General features: G+C 37.0%; 1 long non-coding RNA gene across 1 annotated transcript in view; it reads right to left on the reverse strand.

Moving 5' to 3' along the window:
- The window catches only part of LOC132658698 (uncharacterized), a 727,669-nt gene that overhangs the window by 549,245 nt on the left and 151,446 nt on the right, over positions 1 to 26,978 (reverse strand). The window lies entirely within an intron of this gene.

The following is a 26,978-nucleotide window of genomic DNA, read 5'->3' on the forward strand; positions in this document are numbered from 1 at the left end:
GAAAGCTGTGGTACATATACACAATGGAGTATTACTCAGCCGTTAAAAGAATTCATTTGAATCAGTTCTGATGAGATGGATGAAACTGGAGCCGATTATACAGAGTGAAGTAAGCCAGAAAGAAAAACACCAATACAGTATACTAACACATGTATATGGAATTTAGGAAGATGGCAATGACGACCCTGTATGCAAGACAGGGAAAGAGACACAGATGTGTATAACGGACTTTTGGACTCAGAGGGAGAGGAGAGGGTGGGATGATTTGGGAGAATGACATTCTAACATGTATACTATCATGTGAACTCAATCGCCAGTCTATGTCTGACGCAGGGTGCAGCATGCTTGGGGCTGGTGCATGGGGATGACCCAGAAAGATGTTATGGGGAGGGAGGTGGGAGGGGGTTCATGTTTGGGAATGCATGTAAGAATTAAAGATTTTAAAATTTAAAAAATAAAAACTAAAAAAAAAAAAAAACAAAAGGAGAAAACAAGAATAGGATTTCCCCTAAGTGAGCAACAAACGAAAGCAAGGCATGAAGAATGTTTGGCTCTCACTAGTGAAAGATTAGTGCTTTTTTGTATTAGAGATCTTGAATTTATCTTATCTGCATGAAGCAAAGGAATCTGCCCTTGATTCAAGTTATTCTTTTTCTCCTTTCAAAGCAAGGTATATTAAATAGCATGTAAATAAACATGTCAAACAAAACCTATTTATTGTCACAGGAAAGGCATTTGGTAGACAGCTTGTCAGAGACTGAAAAATTAACATCTTTCTCAGACTCTTTTTCTTCCCAACAGGTTGATACACTTAAGACAAATATATAACACAGCCTGGTGTTATTAAAGTATAACTATGGCTGCTACATCTTAAGTTTAATACAAAGTAGTAAATTTAAAATTTTTTATAGCTTGACACAAAGTAAAAGAAAGTGAAGAGGAACTAAAAAGCCTCTTGATGAAAGTGAAAGAGGAGAGTTAAAAAGTTGGCTTAAAGCTCAACATTCAGAAAACTAAGATCCTGGTATCTGGTCCCATCACAGAGGATGAGACGGCTGGATGGCATCACTGACTCGATTGACATGAGTTTGGGTGAACTCCAGGGGTTGTTGATGGACAGGGAGGCCTGGCATGCTGCAATTCATGGGGTTGCAAAGAGTCGGACGCAACTGAGTGACTGAACTGAACTTAACTTGATATTTTAACTTTAATTGAATTTTGATCATTTCATAAGGTATGCCTGAATGTTCATTATTCCACAACAGAGAAATTTAGCATTTATCAAAATTGCTACAAGAAGGAAAGAACTAGTTGGAGAGCTATTTTCACTCACTATTATTTTTCATTTATTTGACTGCCTAGTTTTGCTCTGTTGTATGACAGTAGCAGAAGGGGAAAATTGGTCTCAGATTAACTATTGCAAAACATATCCTGAATTGGAGCTTTGGGGAACTTCTTCTCAGGATTTGGGAAAAGAACTACCAAGTCTGATGTAGCCAATACTCTACAAGAAAGCATGGAGCACACAAGGACATCAATAAAAAATACAAAGATGAATGAGAAGTAATATAAGAATGTCTAAATTTTTGGCATTACAACAGGTTGAAGAATAATGCCTTAGAGTAATCTAAATATTAAAGTCCAAACTAACAAGCAAAATTATTCATTAATTAGTTGCATAGTATGCATGACATGACCACAAATGCATCAAAGTCATAAAGATTCCTGCTCACTGAATCACAAGATAAATTTACCTTCACATGGTAGACACTGAATAGCTTATCCCAAAAAAGACTCAATAACTATATGGCACAAATCTTTGACCATGACTTCCTACTGAGTGGCTGGACCACTACTCCCTGAATTTTCCCTGTGCACAGGAAAGAATTCACCCATGATAACAAAAGTTACCAGCCTCCCTCTCCTAAAGCAAGATGAACATATTCTGTTTTCCACCATCAGAGATCATTTGGCTACCATTTTTGCACCTTGTATTAACCTGGAGGGCAATATAACACATATTGAAGCCTCCTTATTAAATTCATCTAATTAGGTTTAAATGAAAATCAACAAAGCTTGGCTTTACCAAACATTAAAATATCTCTAATAAAAACAAAAATCCTCCTCCAAAATAGGATGACCTTGAAATTATTACTTCTTGCAAGGAGGCACCCTGTGCCACTATCCAAACAAAATGTTCCATGTTCATACATGACAAGTCTAGTAAGGTATTATTGTTATCAAATCCCTTACAACCTAAATAAATACCCTGAATGATCTTACCCTCAGATTAGGGGACTTGATAAATTGGAAATTTGGACCATGGGGCTCTTGATGAAAAAAAATTGTTACTTATTTTGGGAACCATTATCTTGATCTGTGCTTGCTCTTGAATGTGCCTTTATTGTTGCTAAGGTATCTGCCTTCAAAGTAGCCAGACTGTCATGAAATGAGAACCTCCATGCTTGTAAAACACCTTGATGAATGCCCAGGGCACATTACAAAAGAGGACATCTAAGATGGCTAGTGCTGGTCACAAAGGATAAAGAGTTGAAGGTGATCATTGATAGGTCATGGCTACCAGTTGACCCGGGAGCAGGACCTGGGCAATCTGGGCTTCTCACCTCTTTCCTTGTCCTTGGAATGTACACTCTGCCCACCATTCCCACAGTGGGAGCTATTTCACAGACACTGACTGGAGAGACCAGTGTAGTATTTGAACCATCTGGACTGTGTTAAAGGCCTGGTAAAGGTCCCTTTCTAAAGTAAAGATTCTAGTGGTAGGTTTGGAAATCTACTCATCTTGTGGCCACCCAAGTTAAGCCTTGTAAGGAAGTTCCTTTTCTTATTAAATCTGCTGCCTACCAATCTAGAGTGGTCTGTGTTTTTCTTCAGTCCTTCCTTGTCTTCTATACAGAGGCTAGTTTCAAATTTCTCCCAGGAAAGTCCCAAGTTTGAGAACAATACTTGATTTGAGATCTATGTGCTATTATGATGATTATTAGCAGATGTAAGAGTAGTAAAAGGACCAGTGCAGGAAATGCAAGAGATGTGGCTCAATCCCTGGGTCAGAAAGATCCCCTGGAGAAGGGATGACAACCCACTCCAGTATTCTTGTCTGGAGAGTTCCATGGACAATGCAGCCTAACAGGCTACAGTCCATGGAGTTGCAAAGAGTCAGACTTGACTGAAGCAACTTACCAAGCATGCTGAATAGTAAAAATAATTACAAATTTGGGATAATCAACATGAATATTTAGAGTTCAGATTTATATACAGAAAATTTCACCAATTTTAGCAAGAGTTGAAGCCAATTTTCAATCAGTGAGTAATCCTTTTTGTGTCTCAAAAGCATCATATACTAACCACCAAAGTCAGCTCAAAAACTTTAGTGATTTCTATTTTTCTTAAAAATTAATATAAAGACTTCAACCTGTGTTGTAGTCTTACCTAATCTAGGGAGAAGATAATCAGCCTCCAATAGATACAGTTGATTGCTACAGGCTCCCTTTCCCCATCACCACAATCTGGTGATAGGAAATCAAGTCCGAGACTTAATTCCAACACACACACATGCATGCACATGTTAGAAATCTGAATATTTTATAGACTTCGGCAGTCACTGAGATAGGAAATCTGGATAATGATTTCAAATTACCATTTCCAAAAGGTGGCTTTTTTGCCGTGTGAAAGATAGATTGGAGAGGACATGGCTGGAAGGAGTGAATCAGAGTTGCTTGAGGAGGCTTGTAATAAGTCAATGCCAATGAGGATAGAAAGGGTAAAAATGGGACCAAATATGATACGGAATTAACAAGCATTAATAGTATCACTTATGGCAAAGTATGCGAGTGAAGAAAGAGTTGGCAAGTAAAATGAATAGAGAACTATAGAAGAAGTATCTCAGGTAAGAAAAAGGAAGCCACGAATTCCCAATTTTGAAATGCTGTCTGAAGAGTACATGAAATGTCTAAAAGGTAGTTCTATATATAATCCTCAGTTCGGTTCAGTTGCTCAGTCGTGTCCGACTCTTTGCAACCCCATGGACTGCAGCATGCCAGACCACCCTGTCCATCACCAACTTTTGGAGTTTACCCAAACTCATGTCCATCGAGTCAGTGATGCCATCTAACCATCTCATCCTCTGTTGTCCCCACCTCCTCCTCCTGCCTTCAATCTTTCTCAACATCAGGGTCTTTTCAAATGAGACAGCTCTTCCATCAGGCGGCCAAAATATATATAATTCTAGAGCACATGAAAAAATTCTAGATCAAAATATAAATTTGGATTCATTATTATAAACTAGCAGATGAAAGAAGAGACATAAACAAAAGAGCCTAATTAAAGCAATAAAACAGAAGGAAAAGAAACCCTAGGCTTCAATCCTTGGAAACAGAATTATTTAAGACATGGGTGGAGAAAAATAAATGTACTAAAGAGATGTGGGAGGCCGTGCTTAGAAAAAAAAAAAAAAAGGAAACTGAGGGAGTAAGTTGTAAGAGAAAAATGAATTTCAAGATAAAGAATGTTCATATTGTCAATTACTCCCAAAGAGTAAGTAAAAGAAAATGACAAATTCATTGGATAAGGTTTCTAGAAACTCGGAGTTTACCATAGTGTAAACAGGTTCAGTAAGAACAGAATATAGATCAAATTCCTTACTCAAAGTTGCCTTTATTTTCCAACAGTATCAAGCCATTTTGTACCTACTATTATGTCATAATGACTTACCTTAGCTTTCACTCAACCACCTAGGGCTATACCTCATAAAACATTTCCTGAATTATTTTGATCTTGTACATGATTTTGAAAATTGTAAACCTGGGCAAAATCCCAAATGGAAAAGTCATCTTATAAAAGCATTTTCCTATGTATAAAACCCCAAAAGTTTATTTTCCAGGGGGAAAAAAATTAAAGCTCCACATCCAGTGCTGTTCATGTATTTGCTATTTACAAAGGCAAAAAAGGAGGCTATTAGGCCCACTACTCTGAGAGTGAACATAAATCCCAGTGCCTCTTGTGGAAAAGAATATTAAATTCTTATATTGCAGGTTTCATAGCCTCAGGGATAGACAGAACATCTAAGGAGTCAGAAGCTCGGCAGGAGAAAACAGTGATGGCTTCAAGAACAGTTTGGTCTCTGAAAAGGAAACACAGGAGACTGTCCAATCATAGTCACTGTGTGCTATAGACAATAACTGTCTTTGACTCATCAATAGACTTTGGCTCCTCGAAGCAGACAAATAAAAATTGCCTCTAGTGGCCAAAATTATAAAGCATTAATAGTTCTCTGGCACCCAGAGAGCTTAAAATTCAAGACAAGGCAACAATCAACTGTATACAGTTTTCAGTGATTCTCCCAAGAGCCATCTTGAGGCTTTCGACCAATTTCTACACTGTGCTTGCTGCCCTTGTGATTTTATGCCTCTGAGCCAAAATGACAATATACCATACCAAGTGACTCTGGATCTGGACTAGATAAATAATTGATTCTAAACTCAGCCAGAAGCCACTAGTGCTGGCTTCAGTTGACAAAAAGCAACTATTACCCTGACTCCAGTGCTGAGTGCAGAGACCTGGAGAAAGCCCGGGAGTGTCATGATATTTGCAATACGTATGAATGACGATCTACTTTTAATAGAGTTTCCTATCTCTTATTTTCCCCAGTGATATCCTAGTAACCAGGAATAGCCAGAGAGAAGCCATCACTCTCTTTTCCCTTTAGTACAGAATAGCACGATTCAGCCAGTTGATGTTATGTATTTTTTATTATTCTTGAAATCAGGAGATCTGTCTTACACATATTGAATGTTCAAGACTGGCAGAAACTCAGAACTCCTTTCTTTAATGTCAATTTAAATTGCAGATATCTGTACTTAACCTCAGAAATTTCATTACATTCACAAAACTGATATATAAAAAAAGCAGGTCAATGCAAAAGGCCTACTCCAAGTATACAAATGGGAATGTATTTTTTTTTAATCTCGAAAACAACATCTTGGTCATTCATTTACAATTATTCATTTCCTTCCTATTTTATGCTAAACAAGAGAATGTGCATTAGAAAAATAACCAGAAAAACAAACCTCTTTAGATTAAGAACTATATCTCTTTATGTATATATAATACAGAAATATCTACACTAAAATTTTCTCTTTTATACTCCCTAATTTTTCCCAAAGCAATGATTTTCCATTAAGTAAACACATACAAAAATAGTACAACTGATTCAAATAATCTACAGGTTCAAATAATGCCTAGAAAGTGTAAGACATGCATTTAATACCTACCCAGTTAAGGTCACTGATGAAAGCTATAGCAGTCCCTGGAAGCCCCTCAGCCCTATTTCTCTTGGCAGCAAAAAGCTGAGAGTGTCGGGGCACTGGGTTCAGCAACCTTAGCTTCACCCATAGCCATCCCCATTGAAGACTTGCCACCATCTTTGAATACTGCTTTGGAAGAGGTCCTTAAAAATAAAGGAATTACCGACTTTATCTCCTCACTAGCGTCTGGGATTAACCTATGCTTCTGTAACGCTCAACGACAATCTCTTGTATCTCCCCTCTGTACAACTTATGTCTTCAATGTCCTTATGTTTTTATATGCAAGGGGGAAAAAAAGTCAGAAAAGAAAAGAAAAAAAAAAAAAACTGTCTTCCTGAAATTTTGATTCATTTGTGCAAAGATCTCTGAGGCAGGTAAATATTAGGGGTCTTGCTATGGTGGAATGGGAAAGACTTAGTGGTAGAAAATTCAGAGAAAACCAAAAATCAGTATCTAGAAAGAATATCCTAATGCCATGGTGATTAAACGCTTAGACAAGTTTGGGTTCAAATCCTGGCCCTGCCATTTATAACTTGTATAATCTTGAGCAAAACATGTGGTCTCTTTTTTCCCCAACTTTTTATTAATAACAGAGAGCAGTTATTGTTGGCTTCCATCAACACTGCCACTTAGCCTTTTTTTTTTTTTTTTTGCTTCTTTTGTAAAATGGAGATAATAATAGTACTTTTATCCTGGGGTTGTTATGAGAATAAATGAGTTAATATTTATGAAAGGCTTAGAAGAGCATACTACATAATAAGTACCATGTGTTTGTTAATTATAAATAAACACCTTAGAAAAATTAATCCATGCTTTAGTACTGGTTTAGTATAAGTTGTATGATCTGAAACCTACAACAGGTAATTAAAAATAGCTAAATTCATATATGAGGAAGTAAATAACCCCTCTCTAGTTAAACTAAAACTCAATTTCACAAATGTAGTGCTCACTTTTACACAGAGCCTTTAGGAAAATATTGAGTAGATTTCTCAGAAATATATTGCAATATAGATGAAATACAGTCCCTTTCTATTGATAAGACCCAACATTTTCCCTGTTGTAAAATAGTTACACATCTACTATATATCATTTCAAAGAACCTCTAGGAATTGATCAAATTTTTTTCTTTTTTCAAAATTTATTTTTAATTGAAGGATAACTGCTCCACAATATTGTGTTGGCCCCCTGCCATATACAGACATGAATCAGCCACAGACACATACATGCCAAATTTTTATTGCATTAAAATGTGTATGTTGTTCCTATACAAAAAGTATTAACTTAAAAATAGCAGAAGAACTATATTCGATATTTTGTAAAACCTATAATGGAAAAGAATTTTTAAGAGAATATAGATAAATAAATATATATGTATAGCCAAATCAGTTTGCTGTACACCTAAAACTAATGTAATATTGTAAATCAATACTTTAATAACAAACTAGGCTTAATAGAACTATAAATCCTTAGATTGGATAAATGTGATTATTGAATTTTTAAAATATATCCTTAATATAAAGGTCATATATGGTAAGTTCACAGCTAACATGATACTCAATGGGAAAAGGCTGAAAACATTTCCTCTAAGTTTAGGAATAAGAGAAGCATGCCTGCTCTCATCACTTTTCTGCATTATAGTATTGGAAGTTCCAGCAACAGCAATCAGAAAAATTGAAAAAGAAATCTGAATGGGAAAGGAAGAAGTATGACACTATATAGAGAAAATCCTAAAGATCCCTCCAAAAAACTATAAGAACTCATCAATGAATTCAGTAAGGCTTCAGGATACTAAATTAATATATGGAAATTTGATGGGTTTCTACACACTAACAGCAACTTATCAGAAAGAGAAATTAAGAAAACAATTTACAGTTGTATCAAAAAGAATAAAATATCTAGGAATAAATCTAGGAGGACGTAAAAGAGTGGTACTTGGCAAACTCTAAGACACTGATGGAAGAAACTGAAATTGACACAAACAAATGGAAAAATATATGGTGCTCCTGGATTGGAAGAATGAACACTGTTAAAATTACCATATTACCCAAGAAAATCTACAGATTCTATGCAATTCCTAACAAACAAATTTCCTGACAAATTCCTGACTTCTTTCACAGAACTGTCACGTTCATATGATCAATTAATCTGTGACAACGGAGGCAAGAATTAACAGTGGGGAAAAGACAGCCTCTTCAATAAAATAATCAAATGTTCTCATACCGTATACAAAAATAAACTCAAAATGGATTAGAGACTTAAATGAAAGGCCTCAAATCACAAAATTTCTAGGAGAGCATAAGTAGTAGTCTCTTTGACACTGACCTGAGCAATATTTTTTAGATATATCTGCCTAGGCAAGAAAAACTAAAGCAAAGCTAAACAGGTGGGGCTACATCAAATGAAAAGGTTTTTTCACAGTGAAGAACACTAACCAATAAAACAAAAAGTACAGCTATGTGATAACAGGATAATATCCAACACACACAAAAAATTCTTCCAACTTAATGTCAAAAACAAAAACAATTTAAAAATGGACAGAGGGAGTGAATAGACATTTTTCCAAGGAGGATATGAAGATGACCAACAGACACTTGAAAAGATGTTCAGCATCACTAAATATTGGAAAAATGAAAATCAAAACCAAATAAGATATCACTCTACATCATTAAGAATGATTAATTATCAAAAAGACAGCATATAACAAGTGTTGGCGAGGACGTGGAAAAATGGGAGCCTAGTGCACTGTCGGTGGGAATGTAAACACTATGGAGTGTCCTCAAAAAATTAAAAATGGAACTACCATACTATCCCGCAATTCCACTTCTGGGTTTTTTCCTGAAGAAAACAAAAAGATAAATTTTGAAAGATACATGCACATTGATGTTCAGTGTAGCATTATTTACAGTAGAAAATATATGGAGGCAATCTAAAAGTCCATTGATAGAGAATAGGTAAAGAGATATTTTATATATAGAGAGAGAGATATAGATATAGATATATGACTAAGGTGCAATATGTATGTGTGCTGCTAAGTCGCTTCAGTCGTGTCCGATTCTGTGCGACCCCATAGACGGCAGCCCACCAGGCTCGCCCATCCCTGGGATTCTCCAGGCAAGAACACTGGAGTGGGTTGCCATTTCCTTCTCCAATGCATGAAACTTTTCAGTCAAAGTGAAGTCACTCAGTCGTGTCTGACTCTTCGCGACCCCATGGACTGCAGCCTACCAGGCTTCTCTGTCCATGGGATTTTCCAGGCAAGAGTGCTGGAGCGGGGTGCCATTGCCTTCTCCATGTATGTGTGTATATGTGTGTGTGTGTATATGTGTATATATATAGTCCACTACACAGTGGAATATCACTCAGCCATAAAAAATGATAAAATCATGCCATTTGAGACAACATGGATGGACAGAGAGTATTATGCTAAGTGAATAAGTCAGACAGAGAAAGACATGCCATATTATTTCACTTATATGTGAAATACAAAAAACAATTGAAGAAACATAACAAATCAGAACTAATAGATACAGAAAACAAACAACTGGTTACCAGAAGGGAGGGGAGATTAGAAAATGAGTGAAATAGGTGAGGTTGATTAAGAGGTACAAATATCCAGTTACCCCCCCAAAAAAAAACACAGGGATGAAATGTACAGCATGGAGAATATAGTCAATAATATTGCAATATCTTTGAATGGTGACAGGTGGTAACTAGACATATCAGGGTGGTCATTTTTTAATAGGTAGAAATAGCTAATCACTATGCTCTTATGCTACATACCTGGAATTAACATAGTGATGAGGGTAATTATATCTCAACTGAAAATAAACATGTAGACTCATGGAAAAAATGCATCAAAATGCTACTGTTGGTTGTCTCTGGGGGGAGGATTATAAGTGGTCATTAATTTTTTCCTTTATGCTTGTATTTCTAGTTATATATAACAAATATGTATTGTTGATAAAAATATTTTTTAAAGAGTCATTAAAATAAAATTTTAAATACAAATATACCTACTAAAGAAAATGTATCTAAAAAAGAAACAGCTGTCATCAGTTAAAGTGGCTCACTACATACAAAAAAGGGCATGAGATCAACTTTAAAAATCGTGTCTCATTTATCACCATTTCATGGAATTGATTTTCTGTCCTGAGAAATAAAGAAATTTTCTACCTGACCCACCAGAAGACAACATGGTTTGACTTTTTTTTATTTTTTTATTTTTTTATTTTTATTTTTTTTTAGCTTAGCAGCATTTATTTTAGTTTTATAATTTATTCTTTTATGGGGAGGGAGGTGGGAGGGGGTTCATGTTTGGGAATGCATGTAAGAATTAAAGATTTTAAAATTTAAAAATAAAAAACTAAAAAAAAAAAAAAAAGAATAGATTATAATCCAGAACCCCCAATCCACCCTCCCCATGCCCCACTGTGGCAACGACAAGTTCACTCTCTATGACTGTGAGTCTGTTTCGTAAGTTCATATTGTCGTATTTTAGATTCCACATATGAGCGATGTGTGTGTGTGCTTAGGTGCTTAGACACTCAGTCGTGTCCAACTCTTTGTGACCCCATGGACTGTAGACCACCAGGCTCCTCTGTCCATGGGGAATCTCCTGACTTTTTTTTAAGAAAAATAAAAAACAAAGCATAAAATAAATCTTCCTTGTTGAAAGAACAATGTATAGATTAAAATACAAATTTTAATATTTATTTTCCTTTTTTATTAGTGAACACCTATTATATGATTGCCTTAATTTTCTGAAACTCTTTACACTTATGTCCCCATAAATTATGCTTCTAGATATCAGTGACATTATACAATGAAACAGTTATAACTGAACATACAAGAGTCAGTGTTACGTTTGGAGACACATGCTGAAATGACTGACGATAAACTACCAAGACGTGAAATTGAGGCAATATTTAATGAACGAACTTGAAAATACATGTCAAGTTTAGAAACAGTCATTACAAAGGGTGATCCTTTGAACTTTCATTTCCATAAATGAAGCTCCAACATTTTTAACTTTACTGAAAGCCCCCAAAAGCAAAAAATTAAAAAAATTAAAAGGCAGCAGCCCATACTTGGTAGATATCCAGTTGTTTTAGATTTGTTATTATGATATTGGAGGAAAATGTTTGAATATTTCAAGGGATATAATAATTCAGGGGATAGAACTGTGGCTCTAAAACACTTTTAGACTGTCAGACTAGCAAGAGTTCATGAACATACAGCCTCTGTAGATACCTGGTAGCCTTCAGGCTTTAGTAGGACCTCAAACGTACTAGTCATCTTGAAATTTTTAATAATTTTGGAACAAGGAGTCCCAATTTTCCTTCTGTACTAGATACCATGCTTTATATAGTCTATCCTTAATAGAGGTCTCTTAATACCCCAGTTCTTTCACATATTGTTGTATGTTCAACTGACATTCATTCCATTTATTTACCCTAAGATCATCTGCAAAGAATGTAAGTAGCAGCCCCTGTCTTGCCATGTCCCTACGTGATGGTAAATGGGCCACATGCTTTGGCCTCACTTCCCCTTTTGTCACCTGGGACCTATTTCGCTCAATGATATCCTCTTCTTTATCTCTAGACCTATCCTCCTCCACATCATTTACTTTCAGCCAAAACCTACCCAATTATCTTGCACATTTAGCAAAAAAGATGTATCTTTTATTTTTATCTATTTAGAAACCTACCAGTTTATAGCCAAGAATCCGAATCACAGTATTTTTTTCTTCTTCATGAAAATAATACAAACACAGTAGAACAGTATAAAGATACATTAAAATATTTTTTAAAATATCTCTCATTATTTTTACCATCAAAAGAAAAATGCTATCTAAAAATAGAATTTAAGAAAAAAGTGATCTATAGCAAAAATTTTAAAAAATTAAATAAAAATATTATTTATTTGCCTTTTTCTATGCATTTATCATGAAAAGTGTGATCCATGAGAAGACCAAAGGAGGTCTTCAAGACTCAGGGGGTCCATGAAGTCAAACATGTTTATTACCAGCAGTCACTGCCTTCTCCACAATCATACCCTCGGAGGAATAAAGTAACATTTTATTCCATGCCTTGATGAAGCAGTGATTTCTTTTTAATCAAACCTTGACCTGTAAGCACATTTTAAAAACATTCAGTGTGATGAAATGAGAAATACGCACAAAGCACTCCAGCACAGTAAAGTAAGCTAGCTGTCTTGAGGAAAAGCATTTGGCCCATTATTTGAGCTGTGAGCAGAACCAAATACTTTTATCATGGAGCTTCACAACTGACAAAAAACTATGTTTATTCAGACTTGAGTATTTGGGAAACTTTTTTTTTTCCCCAGAAATGAACATAGTGAAGCCGTCACATCAAGGGAAATAGTGGACATACTTGTGGTCAATGATAAAATTGAAACTTTCAGTTAAAAAATCAGAATTGTAGGAAACACATTTCCACTACAATGAGCTTTATGGTTTCAGAGTAGTTAAAGACTATACTGATGACATTGCTGGTGATATTAACAAATATGATTCTTTATAGTGTATAATTAAATATGTTATTTGGGATATATACACAATTCAATGAAACAATATATTCCACGATTATGCATGAGTAAAAGAGCCAGAGTCTAATTCAAAAATCTCATTTTCAAAAATACTGTAAAGTTATTTTCAGACACTCAAAAGCAAAATCTTTATTATGTATGTGTGCACACGCAGTCACTTAGTCTTTTCCAACCCTTTCCAACCCTATAGACTGTGGCCCACCAGGCTCCTCTGTCCATGGGATTCTCCAGGCAAGAACCCTGGAGAGGGTTGCCATCTTCTCCTCCAGGGGATATTTCTGACCCAGGGATCGAACCCTGGGTCTCTCACATCTCCTGCATTACAGGTGGATTCTTTAACACTGATCCACTGTGGAAGCTCTTATCATCTATAGATTTAAGTTAAAAATAATTAAGAGACCTTGAATGAAATGGATGGGGTAAAATAGAGAAAGAAATCATGAAAAATAGGAAAAAGCAAGCTGATTAGCCTAAGTCAGCTTTGAGTGTAAAAAGTATTTAGAAAAATAAATTGTTGAGATAAACTCAAGGCCAAAGTAAAATACTTGACTACAAGAAAAGAGATAGTAGAAAATAATCATAGCACTATGAATCTTCTTAAGTATGTGCGAAAGCCATAGTAGATATTCACATTATTAAGAAAATTTAATGGTTAGTTTGCATTTTAAAAACATAAGAGCAGGGCTTCTCTGATGGCTCAGCGGTAAAGAATTTGCCTGCCATCGCAGGAGACAGAGCTTTGATCTCTGGTCTGGGAAGATCCCCCACGTCATGAAACAACTAAGTCCGTGCATCACAATTATTGAATCTGTGCTCTACAGCCAGGGAGCCACGACTCCTGAGGCCACGTGCCACAGCTACTGAAGCCTGAGCTCCCCAAAGCCCATGCTCTGCAAGGGAGACCACAGCAGTGAGAAGCCAGCACACCACAACTAGACAGCAGCCCCCACACTCCACAGCTAGAGAAAAGCCTGCACAGCCACGAAGACCCAGCACAGCCAAAAATAACTGAGTTACTGTTAAAATATACATAAGAACAACAGTAAAAAGAAGATAAACAGAAAGCACAAATTTTATTCTAGTAGAGAAGAAAATGAATTAACGAACATCAGATCATTGCAACGTAAGGCAAGAAAAGGGAAATGAAGAATCAAAGAAAAGCAGGGTTATGTAACACAAAATAAACCAAAGCCTCCTAGTAATTGTTGTATTAATCTGGGTTTTTCCAGAGAAACAGAAAAAAAAAAAAAATATATATATATATATATATATATATATATAATATATATATCTTGGTGTTGCAATTTGCAACTTGTAGTTTATAAAGGGGAGACTTAAAATCACTGAAAATGATATAAAAATAAATTGAATCATAACAAGCATAAGAAGTAGCAGAAACTGGAGCTTCCTCCTCAGTACAGAAGATTCGTCTTAGAAAAATGGCTGCTAGACAACAGAAAGCACCACAGAAACCATACAAATCTCAAACTGCCCGCTGAATATCTGACCAAAGCATGCTGAAACTCATCAGCCATAGATACTGGGAAACAAGGAGATTCTCCAGTGTCTCAGTCAGCAAACAATTGGTGTCTACAGACCTTTCCATGTTCAAGAGAAAATAATCACACAAAAATAAATACCGACGTAAGGCCTGAATAAGAGACATCTGGTTGACTAACATTTCCAAAAGTCTTGGTCTCAGAATTTATTCTGAAGCTACTAAAAGGTAAGAGACAAAGGCCTTGTCATAACATATATATTTGAAATTTTTTTTAACTTTTTATTTTTACTTTATTTTACTTTATAATACTGTATTGGTTTTGCCATACATTGACATGAATCCACCACGGGTGTACATGCGATCCCAAACATGAACCCCCCTCCCACCTCCCTCCCCACAACATCCCTCTGGGTCATCCCCGTGCACCAGCCCCAAGCATGCTGTATCCTGCATCGGACATAGACTGGTGATTCAATTCTTACATGATAGTATACATGTTTCAATGCCATTCTCCCAAATCATCCCACCTTCTCCCTCTCCCTCTGGAATTTTGACTTAAATGTTAAAATGATTTCTGTATTCCAGGATCTTTTGGTACCTAGAATATGCTGGTATTCATTATGTATCTAGAACTGATGACTACTTTCTGAGAATCTCTTATGGAATTGGTATTTTCAGAGAGACTTTGAGAAATGCTCCTTAGAAATATCTTCGTTATGGAAATATAAGCAACATATATTATACAAATATAAAAGCAAGCTTTTGAAACTTCAAAATGGCAGTGGCGGCGGGGGTGGGGGGTCAATAGTTAAAAACAGATCTGTTTTGAGAGGAAAATTTGATTGCCCTGTAAGTGCATTTATATTCTTCTGAACATTTTAGAAATAATTTTCTTTCAAAAAATTATTACAAGGCTTACTAAAAGGTAGAATTTTACCAAATGACTCTATGAAGCTAGCACAATGCTGGTACTAAAACCTTAGAAATACAGCAAAGTAACAAATCAATCTAGCTTATAAATACAGAAGCAAATATTTCTCCTTAAATACTAGATTTGATTACATGAAACTTTAAATTCTCTAAATCAAAAATATCCTAACTGTAATAAACATCTCAAAATATTTACAATTATTTGCAAAACTATCAATATCCTTAATATTTAAGGATAAAATACTGTTCAAATAATCAAAGAAAAATTGAAGAGGAAGGGATATACCATTGGCATAACAACTAACGGATCCCAAAGTTCATGAAAGTTGAAGATTTTGTTTTCCCCAGTGTTAGAAAATTCTACACAACCTGATTCTGGAGAATTGTACACTGGAGTAAATTGGGAGACAAATTTAGGATATTCTCGTGTGTTGTCATGGTACCTGAAGCTATAAAACTTCACTTAGATGTCTTCTTCATAGAGGTCAAGTAAAGCATCTGTCTGCAATGCTGAAGACCTGGCTTCAACCCCTGGGTGGGGAAGATCCTCTGGAGAAGGAAATGGCAACCCACTCCAGTATTCTTGCCTTGAAAATGCCATGGACAGAGAAGCTTGGTAGGCTGCAGTCCATGGGGTTGCAAAGAGTCGGACACGGCTGAGCAACTTCACTTTCAGTTTCACTTTCATACCCAGGAAAGAAAAAGGGGAAAAGAAATTGATAACCCCACCTCTGGCCAAAGCAAGTAATCAGTGTGTTTATGTGGGAAATGTAATTATGCAGGACTACAGTCTTGAGGAAAAGAATGACAACTATGTCAACAAACATAAACATAAATGTCACGTTTAAAAAAGACACATCGAACAAAAGCCTGAAGCTATTAAGGCAACTGGCAGCTCAGTCTGAGTAAAAGAAATACTGGGTTGGCCAAAATGTTCATTAGGTTGCTTTTCTGCAAGGCAAAAGATGCAAAAGGGAAATCCTTTATATGTACATCTGTTCAGTCCAGTTCAGTCGCTCAGTCGTGTCCGACTCTTTGCAACCCCATGAATCGCAGCACGCTAGGCCTCCCTGTCCATCACCATCTCCCGGAGTTCACTCAGACTAACGTGCATCAAGTCAGTGATGCCATCCAGCCATCTCATCCTTGGTCATCCCCTTCTCCTCCTGCCCCCAATCCCTCCCAGCATCAGAGTCTTTTCCAATGAGTCAACTCTTCTCATGAGGCAGCCAAAGTACTGGAGTTTCAGAGTTAGCATCATTCCCTCCAAAGAAATCCCAGGGCTGATCTTCAGAATGGACTGGTTGGATCTCCCTGCAGTCCAAAGGCCTCTCAAGAGTCTTCTCCAACACCACAGTTCAAAAGCATCAATTCTTCGATGCTCAGTCTTCTTCACAGTCCAACTCTCACATCCATACATGACCACTGGAAAAACCATAGCCTTGACTAGACGGACCTTAGTAATGTCTCTGCTTTTGAATATACTATCTAGGTTGGTCATAACTTTCCTTCCAAGGAGTAAGCGTCTTTTAATTTCATGGCTGCAGTCATCATCTGCAGTGATTCTGGAGCCCAGAAAAATAAAGTCTGACACTGTTTCTACTGTTTTCCTGTCTATTTCCCATGAAGTGATGGGACCGGATGCCATGATCTTAGTTTTCTGAATGTTGAGCTTTAAGCCAATTCTTTCGCTCTCCTCTTTCACTTTCATCAAGAGGCTTTTTAGCTCCTCTTCACTTTCTGCCATAAGGGTGGTGTCATCTGTATATCTGAGGTTATTATGTACATAGAAGACCTGTATATTAATTTTTTCTTAAATTACAGAGAAAGGACGCAAAAATAAAGTTCCAAAATTCCAGATACTCCAAATCCTAGAAACCTACTCTTTCAGAACACCCAGACATCTAAAAGTTGGCACAAAACATCAAAACCATCAATGGCATCCAAGCTGCTATGTCAGTATCTACACTAGAGGCAAGAGCTGGATGGCTTAACAGGACAGAAAGACAAAGAAGAACTGTCTTCCTCATGGTTTGGGAACTGGACAGAAAATTAAGAGAGAAAACATTAATCAATGCAAAATGTCTAAAACAAAATCGAATCCTCAAATTTGTATGTATGCTGTAGAGGATGTGTGTGAGCATGTATAAAATACAAAAAGGAGCACGTATATGTAAAGGTAAAAAGGATATGAAGAAAATTTCACTTTGGGCAAAGAAAAAAAAACATCTCAAGAAACAATGGTGATTTTAAGGTAAGAAAAATCTGGACTCAACACAATGAAACAAATCAGTTGGCACACACATAGAAAATATGGAGTTAAACATATAATTTTTAACTAAAGTCTTCTGAGTGATGGAAACATAAACTTTTAAAATTTCATTTTCTTTTGCATAATTTTTACCTTCTGAAGTTTCTACAACTAATTTGTTAAGATTCTAACTAAACCAATATTTATTTGAGTTTTCTATATGCCAGGTACTGCAGTAGACATTATGAATACATCAGTAAGTACATTAAACATGTTCTCTGCCCTTCAGGCACTAACTCAATAGAAAGAGATTACCAAGAATTAGAAAAGCATAATATAGTATGATAAAGTGTTAGGATTATATTGATAGATAATTGTAAATATAAAAGAAAATACAGTACAATTCCTTTAGGAGTTTGCTAGCAGAACACAGCTCAGCAGAGAATAGTTTATGTAAAGAAATAACTTATGATAAAGTAAGTGGGCATTTAAGTATTTAAGAAATGAAGAAAGCAAATACAGATTTCCTAAATTGCTGTATTAAGAGATGACATTGAACTCTGTAAACAGGGAAATAGGCTATTACCTGAAGGGGAATGTAACATTTGGAGAGAAACTCACATTACAGAGATTGTGTGAGAGTTGTACTGATGACAAGAACAAGAAGGAGGGAGGACGGGAGTGGGAGTGGAGAAGAGAGAGAGAATGAATCCTAATAGCATAAGAACCCAGACACCCTAGCTTGTCCGTACTCAACTGCGTTTCCTCACTTTCTAAAGACTGTCTCAGTGAAACCCAATGTCCCTTTTCCCTATTCTTGGGTCTCTTCTTGCTGCCATTTTGGTTCATCAGCAAGCCATCCTTTGTGATTTGTTAATGATCTGGAGTACAAAATATCTCTACAGTCTTTACCTTGTTAAATTAAAATGCTAATACCCCTCTTTATGGCCCAGTGCTTACCTGTGAAAATTACACATGAACACTAGGGATTCTAAATAAAAGAGCTAATCTCTTGTTTACTTACGTTGCACTTGTAAGATGCGAAAATATTCTGAATGAAGTGTATGTTCTCAAATTAGGTAATGAAAGAAAAAAAATTGGGGAAAAGAATATATGAGCATTTCCAAAGTACTGTTTTAACAAATACAGTCAAGAAAAAAAAAATTATTTGAAAGCTGTGTCTAGTTTTGAGAGCGAGAAGAAGTTTCTAATAACATCCCAAATCTACAATTTAAAATTCCAAAAGGAAATCTATGAACGTGTTCACTGTCTGGTGATCTGCAGCAATAGGACTGACTCAGATTCTTGACAAAAAACAATAAACACACCTTGTATCAAACACACACTTCTCTCTCCTCTGGTTAGTAAGACATAAACACCAGTTGGTTAAATCCAGTCTCAGCTATTCTTTGAGAATGCAGAATGTAAACCAGGATTATGTACACATTTGCAAAACCGCCCCAGGAGAGTGGAGTCACGGCAATGTGCATGTCCTACTATCGGTTCAAGTGGGGTTCCAGTAGCGGGGAACCAGGAAAAACAGAGCAGAGAGGCTCTCATTCTACATTTATTATGTTTTGATGATATTGTGTTTTAAATAAAGAGAGAAATTTTTTTTCTTCTAGAACTATTTCACTGATTTCTACTTGAGTATATCTTAGTCATATATTGAAGCTTTTTCATTGAGTATGAATCTCCAGTAAGTATACTGGACTAAACGGTGGTGAAGCAAGGAAGGGAGAAAGAAGGAAACCCATCTTACCCTCATAGAAATTCTTGTGTTCAAATACTGTTCATTATGATTGTTTTTATTTAAATAACACCCTTAAGAAATTATAATTCTGAGATTCCAGTTAATTTGCATTTTTGTGGTTAAACAAACCAGTGTGAACTCTTTCAATAATCCATGAAGGGATTCATAACCAAGATGCAAACGACCAAGTTGTACTTGATAGTTAAAGAGAGTTTCAGCTGGGGCTTGTGGGCTCTTATAAACGAAGCCTCACAAAAACAGCCCTTGTTGAAAGCTTATTTGTGATTCTTGGGGACAGAATGCATCGAACTGGCTTTGCTGTGGCATGAAAACACTCTTCTTACTTCTTCAATAGTCTCTGTCACACATTCATTTCCTGTATATGAACATAAAGCTATTTAATAAACCTAATTCTCTGGAAGCTGTTTATGCAGTCATAAAGTCAGTGAGATGTGCAAACTCTTCAGTGGAAACTGTCTCCTGGCCTAAGAGGCCTGCTCAACGAGCCATCCCACCTCCCACTGCCCACCCCAGCCTAATTTCTGTCCTCCTCTGCACTTAGCATCTCAGGTCATGCTGGCCTTCCGTCATTTTCCATCTCTTTCTCTCACCTAGCACCTCCTCACCTCTTGTTCTCTCTGCCTGAGGGCAGCAGGTCTGACTTTTTCTGATTTACTAGACCTCAGCTTACATGTCAGTATCCCAAAGGTGCTGTCTTTGATCACTCAACAGAAATTAGGACTTCCTAAGCTTCAAAGAGGTGTTCCCAGGTGACTCAGTGGAAAGGAATCTGCCTGCAGATGCAGAAGACATGAGTTCGACCCCTGGTCCAGGAAGATCTCCTGGAGAAGGAAATGGCAATCCACTCCAGTATTCTTGCCTGGGAAATCACATGGACAGAGGAAGCTGGTGGGCTACAGTCCTTCGGGTTACAAAAGAGCAAATAAACAACAATAAAGCTTCAAAGAGCTCACAGGAAGTGACTCTTCTTTATTTCCTTCTACCTGCTTTCTTGTTTATTGCATACCTCCCTCTCTAAAATATGAGCTTGATTGATATCCAGTTATCTTAACTATCTTATTTACCATTTCATCCGGCATACAGTACCGTATTTGGAGGAGCAGGGTTCACACAAAATGTATTTAAGAATGCTTAGGTCAATGTTCCTACATGAATTAAACTCAACAAAGGATCTAAGGCTCTTTTAATAGGCTTAAGCAAATCTATCTCCATGGACAGAGGAGACTAGTGAGACAGTTCATTGGGTCGCAAAGAGTTGGACACTACTGAGTGACTAAGCACAAGAAAATGTAAATATCTTGATAGTATCATTGTACACAATTCTGTTGAGAGACAGTAATGAACTGCAAAGATGGAAAAGAGGTAACTCAGTTATATTATTAGTTTGGTAAATAAAATACTTATGGAAAAATGTTAAAAGCTATTCTGGATTTCTTCACCATTAAAGAATAAATGAAGGTAAAGTACCAATATTTTCCCATCATGTAGGTTTTCTCAGTGCACCTGGGTAAAGGTTGAAGTTACTCAAAATCTGGCTAGCTGAATTTGCTAGTCTTTATATGTAGCAATCGCACAGGATCTTCATACACCTGTCTTTTCAAACATGGACTGAAGAAGACTGGAATGACTGAAACTTTCATTCCTATTCCTCTGCATATATATTTGAATATAGAGACAGTTATACTATAACCTCACAAAATAAATACTTCTGGAATATTCCATCAGACTTGCTACCTATTTTATGTCAATTTTAGCTGCTTTGCATATTAAGAAGAAGTAAGATTTCCTTACTCAGTGATGAATTAGTTGTAATTATGATTGTTTATTTCTGAAAGTTCTTTAATTGTAATTATGAGAGGCACAAATGGAGCAGAAGTCTGTAAACTGGCAGGATAGAAAAAGATTCGCATGTAAAAATGAAAATGAGCCATTGTTTGCTGGAAAAAGAATAAACAAGGGACAACTAGTGAAAAAAATTTGTGAATATAAAATAGAACAAAGAGGGCTTTGTCTACCCAGGAAGGTCAATGGTGCTCCAGTTTATAGTAAAATTAAAAAATAAAGATAGACAGACAGATGAAATAAATGACTGTGACATTAGGTGACAAGAATTTAATTTAAATTTTAGTATTCTAACTTTAAAAATTAAAAATCAGATAATCATTGTTGGTATCCCATTCTGTGTTTTCAAATATTACTGAATTGTGAAATCCAAAAATCGAGGAGCAAAATGATGCTAAAATAGATAGAATACTACATAAATGATATCTGAAGCACAAGTATTCAGGATTGTATCATGAGACGATGTCAGATAATATCGCATTCCAGATAACATCCATAACATATGTCAGATAACATCCATAACATTTGTCAGATAACATCCATAACATTGTGAACTTCCAGATGTTCAAGCTGGTTTTAGAAAAGGCAGAGGAACCAGAGATCAAATTGCCAATATCCGCTGGATCATCAAAAAAGCAAGAGAGTTCCAGAAAAACATCTATTTCTGTTTCACTGACTATGCCAAAGCCTTTGAATACGTGGATCACAATAAACTGTGGAAAATTCTGAAAGAGATGGGAATACTAGATCACCTGACCTGCCTCTTAAGAAATCTATATGCAGGTCAGGAAGCAACAGATAGAACTGGACATGGAACAACAGACTGGTTCCAAATAGGAAAAGGAGTATGTCAAGGCTGTATATTGTCACCCTGCTTATTTAACTTCTATGCAGAGTACATTATGAGAAACACTGGGCTGGATGAAGCTCAAGCTGGAATCAAGATTGCCGGGAGAAATATCAATAACCTCAGATATGCAGATGACACCACCCTTATGGCAGAAAGTGAAGAGCAACTAAAAGCCTCTTGATGAAAGTGAGAGAGGAGAGTGAAAAAGTTGGCTTAAAGCTCAACATTCAGAAAACGAAGATCATGGCATCTGATCCCGTCACTTCATGGGAAATAGATGGAGAAACAGTGGAAACACTGTCAGACTTTATTCTTTTGGGCTCCAAAATCACTGCAGATGGTGACTGCAGCCATGAAATTAAAAGACGCTTACTTCTGGGAAGGAAAGTTATGACCAACCTAGATAGCATATTCAAAAGCAGAGACATTACTTTGCCAACAAAGGTCCGTCTAGTCAAGGTTATGGTTTTTCCAGTGGTCATGTATGGATGCGAGAGTTGGACTGTGAAGAAAGCTGACGCCGAAGAATTGATGCTTTTGAACTGCGGTGTTGGAGAAGTCTCTTGAGAGTCCCTTGGACTGCAAGGTGCTCCAACCAGTCCATCCTAAAGGAGACCAGTCCTGGGCGTTCACTGGAAGGACTGAAGCTGAAACTCCAGTACTTTGGCCACCTCATGTGAAGAGTTGACTCACTGGAAAAGACCCTGATGCTGGGAGGGATTGGGGGCAGGAGGAGAAGGGGACGACAGAGAATGAGATGGCTTGGTGGCATCACCGACTCGATGGACATGAGTTTGAGTGAACTCTGGCAGTTGGTGATGGACAGGGAGGCCTGGTGGGCTGCAATTCATGGGGTCGCAAAGAGTCGGACGTGACTGAGCGACTGAACTGCACTGTTTTATGCGCCAAAGTGAGAGGCCAACGTAGAGAATGAACGTGTGGATACAGGTAGGGAAGGAGGCAGTGGACGAATTGGGAGTCCCTTGCACTTTAAAATGCTGCCTTAACTAAGAAATGATGACTTGGTTTCTGGCTAGTTTCTAAATAGCTATACTAATCATCACTCTTAGAAGAGCACAGAAGGTAGACAATGCGTACAGACCCACGGGAGGGCAATAGGCACTGGGGACACATGAGCAAAGCCGCCAGCGGGCAGAACTGCATGGTGCTTGGAGCCCCTGTGAGACAGCTTTCTCCACTCAGGGTCCCACGGCCTGTCTCCCTCTCCCACCATCTGTCTTGGCACAGAGAGCTCCAAGGGCAGCTCGCCATCTAACCCCTTTACTCCATGAGCAGAATTCCCAACATTAATTTGACTCCTTTTATTGTCTGCTCCTTGAACGGAAGCCAAACTAGCCATTCACTGCAGGTGGTTATCAGTCAATACTTGCAACTAAGATCCAAACCAGTTTTCCCACAGAAACACATCACATTATTAAAAGCAATGCAGAAAGTGTTGTTGTTGTTGTTTTTAATTCACGGTTGCCAACAAACTAACATCTAAAAGGAACTCTGAAAAGGTTTCAGAAGATAAATGAGTCTTTAACAGTCCTAATTTTCAAAAGTTACCTTGAGTCATTTAAATGCTCTCCTTTTTTCCTCCTCAAGGAAAGCATTTACAAGGAATAAGTGGGTTTTTAAATTTTTTAAGAAAAATTTCTGGGTAGAAGGTCAGGGTGAAAATATTTAGAGCCTGACAGGCCATTCAAAGAAGCATACATGTTGCTTAATTTTCCCTGGTGGCTCAAATGCTAAAGAATTTGCTTGCAACACAGGAGACCTGGGTTCAATCCTTGGGTAGAGAAGATTCCCTGGATAAGGGAATGGCTACCCACTCCAGTCTTCTTGCCTGGAGAATCCCATGAATACAGGAGACTGGTGAGATACAGCCCATGGGGTTGCAAAGAGTTGGACACAGCTACGTGACTAACACTTTCACTTTTCACTTTTTCAGACAAAGAGAATCCCTTGACGTGTTCTCAACAAGGAAAAGACACAAACAGATTGCCATATTGAACCTACCCAGGTTCTACATGGTGGCTTCACTGTGGGAGAGCAGAGCTCCCACTAGTCTTGGCCCACATCACTGTGAGGAATAACGGTGCTGCTTTCCCTGGAAAAAGCCAGGAGTGAAAAAATACACCTTTATCTTCAATAAGTCAAGAAGTTCTACCGGAAGAAGAATTTTTCTCTAAAAGTAAGTGCTGATTTCCACTGGGCTCCTGATGAGATCTTTGTTAAGTGAAACATATTTCCTCAACTCTTACTCCTGACCACTTCTCCTCTCCCCATCATTTTATCTAGAAGCAATAACAATGTCCAAAGATGTGCAGTTCTAGCAGGAGTGATAGTGAACACATTCTCGAGCAGGAGAGTTTCAGAGTCATTCAGAAATTACAGCCACAGCTTTGTACCAAAGAGAAATGGACATGGCAGCTCTCAGCAAACACTAATGCATCATGCAAGTAAACATGAGCACAGGAGGTGAATACCAAATATGTGGAAACCAGGACAACCACCTGCATTAAATCTCTGCTTCTCATCACCTGGCCCATTGAGTCTGTGTGTGAGAGCAAGTATCAAAAAAAGACGTTTGGTGCTGTCATGACAATAAATTTATCAAAGTTAGACTCATTGAATTCTGTGAATTATTTCCCCAAATACAAACCTTGAGCTGGAAAGAGCTGTATTGACCTGAGGCATTTCCGTGAAAATAAATTCAATATTACATACAACAGATAATGGACCTAATCAGTCCACTTTACCCAACTTTCAGAAGATACTTATAATATGCAAAAATGCATTCTCTCATTTATCATTATTATACTGAAATGTATTGAAAAACCCTGACGTAAATATCGAGTCAGCTACTTGCTCTTTAACACAGTAGCGCGAGGTCATTTCTCCAAAATGAGAGGAAAATTAAAACTCCATGAGAGAGTAACTCTGGAATGTCCCACTGATGTTAAGTTACTATTTAGATTAAAATATCAGTTTCAATGACTATGGTAAAAATTGCAAAGCATTTTTTTGTATTTACACTTATCAGACAGATAATGCCAGAGTAGGGACATAATTTCCCCCTTGGCTCTGGTTAGTGCGGTACATAGAAAATGTAAGGATAATTCCTCAAGGTTATCAGAGCCGATAGACATACTGCCTCACTTGTTCTGCAGGGGCACAGATCCAGCTGGCTTGCGGAGATACTGCGAAAGCCTGTCTGCTAGGTGAATGTATCTCTTCTGTTTGTGTTTCCTGGCTAAGCACATAGATCAAAAAGGTGGCATGTCTTTATGAGGCCAAAACTAGGTCCTGTTTCTCAACTTGAATGAGTCAAACTTTATGGTGACAAATAGTCTATAATTGAAGTGGACCAAATCCAAAAGTTTACATTCTCCCAGGTATGGCAAAGTTGGATATGTCTCTGTTGTTACTCAAAACCAAAGAAAATATAGCTTTGGAAAGGTATAGAAACTAAATGTTCTCTATAATACCCAGACAGGAACAGCTTTTTGTTTCCCCTCTATGAAATATTTAAATGGAATATGAATTTAAGAATCCATAATGAATGAAATGGTCTTCCATACTGGAGTAAATAAAATTATTAATTTACCACGAAAGTCAAAAGTTGAAATGAATCTGGATGAAATTTCATTTTGCACAAAATGTTAATGAGAAAAAATTATTTACTAATTTATAAAATGAATGTAATTTCAAGGCAATCATGAACACTTGAATAAGGTAGTTTAAAATAAAAGATGATATTTTTTTCTTTATTTTCTTAAAATATATAGGATAAAAAAACATAAGCAGCTATTCCTATGGCACTAGGTATTTGAAAACTTTTAAAATATGCATGTATGTAGAAGAATGATAACTACATTTTCATTCCAGCTGTCTTACTTTCTGGAATATCTATCAATATAGGACATAGTGGAATAACTCCTCTCCAAATGCTTCTTTCTGAAGCAAAAGTTCTTTCTGAACCCAAAGTTCCAAGGTAACTCCAAGTAACTCATTCAAATGATGACAGAACTGGACACTGCTCACCGTCAGTAGAGCTTTGCAGCCAGGAGAAGGGCTCTGTAGGCAAGACTATCCGGATAGAATCCTGGCGCAGTCTCTTACAGACTGTGTGACCTTTGACCAGTTATTTGAACTTTGGTTTCCTCAACTTATTAAAATGCAAATATTAGTATTAATCACCTTTGAGGATAGATATGATGATTAAAAGACATTTGACTCACAGAATTGTTTAGTGATGGTGACGGTAAAAGTGGTAGTGATGCAATGGAGTATTACTCAGCCTTTAAAAAGAATTCATTTGAATCAGTTCTGATGAGATGGATGAAACTGGAGCCAATTATACAGAGTGAAGTAAGCCAGAAAGAAAAACACCAATACAGTATACTAACACATATATATGGAATTTAGGAAGATGGCAATGACGACCCTGTATGCAAGACAGGAAAAAAGACACAGATGTGTATAGCGGACTTTTGGACTCAGAGGGAGAGGGAGAGGGTGGGATGATTTGGGAGAATGGGAATTCTAACATGTATACTATCATGTAAGAATTGAATCGCCAGTCCATGTCTGACGTAGGGTGCAGCATGCTTGGGGCTGGTGCATGGGGATGACCCAGAGAGATGTTGTGGGGAGGGAGGTGGGAGGGGGGGGTCATGTTTGGGAACGCATGTAAGAATTAAAGATTTTAAAATTAAAAAAAAATAAAAAATAAAAAAAAAGTGGTAGTGATGGAAGAGTTCAGTCAGTCACTAGATACATAAACAATGGAAACACAGGTTGGATCCAATTATTGTCAGTTAATCCTGCACACCTATATACATAAAGATACAGTTGATTCTTGAACAACAGGGGTTTGAGCTGTAGGGGCTCACTTATATGCAGATATTTCTCAAGAAATAACAACAATATCA

Source organism: Ovis aries, chromosome 26, assembly GCF_016772045.2.
Source record: "Ovis aries strain OAR_USU_Benz2616 breed Rambouillet chromosome 26, ARS-UI_Ramb_v3.0, whole genome shotgun sequence".
NCBI lineage: Eukaryota > Metazoa > Chordata > Mammalia > Artiodactyla > Bovidae > Ovis > Ovis aries.